The sequence below is a fragment of the Sorex araneus genome, chromosome 4, assembly GCF_027595985.1.
Source record: "Sorex araneus isolate mSorAra2 chromosome 4, mSorAra2.pri, whole genome shotgun sequence".
NCBI lineage: Eukaryota > Metazoa > Chordata > Mammalia > Eulipotyphla > Soricidae > Sorex > Sorex araneus.
In genome coordinates, this window is record NC_073305.1 from 134789225 (window position 1) to 134790577 (window position 1353).

General features: G+C 44.8%; 1 non-coding gene across 1 annotated transcript; it reads right to left on the reverse strand.

Moving 5' to 3' along the window:
• Positions 1-200: 200 nt before the first annotated feature.
• Positions 201-335, reverse strand: LOC129404709 (U11 spliceosomal RNA). The gene has a single exon (XR_008630072.1). It is a non-coding gene; the product is annotated as a U11 spliceosomal RNA (small nuclear RNA).
• Between the last annotated feature and the right edge of the window lie 1018 nt (positions 336-1353).

Here is a 1353-nt window from a genome sequence, read left to right on the forward strand (position 1 = left end):
ACAGTCTGCCATCCTTGGATACAAGTAACTAGTTTCCCTTACATAGAACAGAAATTACCAGAAGCAGACTAAAGTGTTCACAAAATCTCCATCCCTCCCCCAATAATAAGACAGACACCTAATTAATAAAACAGAAAACTAATTTTCAAAATTCAACAAACTGACTTTAAGTGTGAGCCCACTCTCTTTATTAACAAGATTTGGGCATCGGGACCAACAATTACTTGCTGCCTTGCTACCAACAAATGATACTTCCCAAATCTTTTGATGGTGATTCTGCACACAGAGCAAGCAAACTCCCCTTAGGTGTGCCACTTATGACAGAAGGCCTTTCTTAAATTTTCCTTTATTTGAATCACCTGCAGTATTTTAACAAGTCCTGTCTTTCGAGTATTCCTAATCACAAGGTCAAGGGCCAGATCACAACAGTGAGAGCAAAGCCATCTGAGGGAGGGGTCAGGCACCCGTACACCTAAGTCTGTTCAGGTGTTGCTGTGTGCAGTTCACTTAGAGATACCCCCCTCCCACCATCCCCCAGCTCTGGGCAATATTCCAGAATTTTGATGAAGAAGCCAGACCCAATTTAACTTGGCTTCCAAGCTCCACCGATGAGTCCAACACCAGCTGATAAGAGCTCCTCGAGGCCATCGAGGAAGAAACAGGTCAGGATTCCATCTGGGACCTGCTTTGGAGAGCAGAGAAGATGCCTGAAGTGTTTATAGCTTTCCACATCAATTTCCACAGGAGGAAGAACAGTGAGTTCTTTAAATTAAGAGAACTGACAACCGACTTGCTTGTTTGCAGAGAATAAAGTAGAAGGGAGGTGCTGGGAGGCTCTGTCTTGCCCAGGAGCTGGTCACAGGGGAGGGTTAAAAGTGCTGAAATGATTGGAAAAGCAGGTCAAATGTCTGGGGTGTGAAGGTTATGAGGAGTGAGAGGTGGGTGGAAGGAAGACTGTACAGGGAGTAGTTCTGTGTGATTTTTAAAATACTTCATTGAGAATGGACTGGAGCCATAGCACAGTGGGTAGGGCGTTTGCCTTGCATGCGGCCGACCCAGGTTCTATTCCTCTGCCCCTCTTGGAGAGCCAGGCAAGCTACTGAGAGTATCCTGCCCACACGGCAGAGCCTGGAAAGCTACCTGTGGCGTGTTCGATATGTTAAAAAACAGTAACAAGTCTCACAATGGAGATGTTACTGGTGCCCACTCGAGCAAATCAATGAACAATGGGATGACAGTGCTACACTGAGAATATTTTTAAGCTTTTCCTATTCTAAGATGATGATTAGAGGGAAACACTGATAATCAATTATATATGAGGGCTGCCCAGAAAGGAACTACAGTTTGCTTATA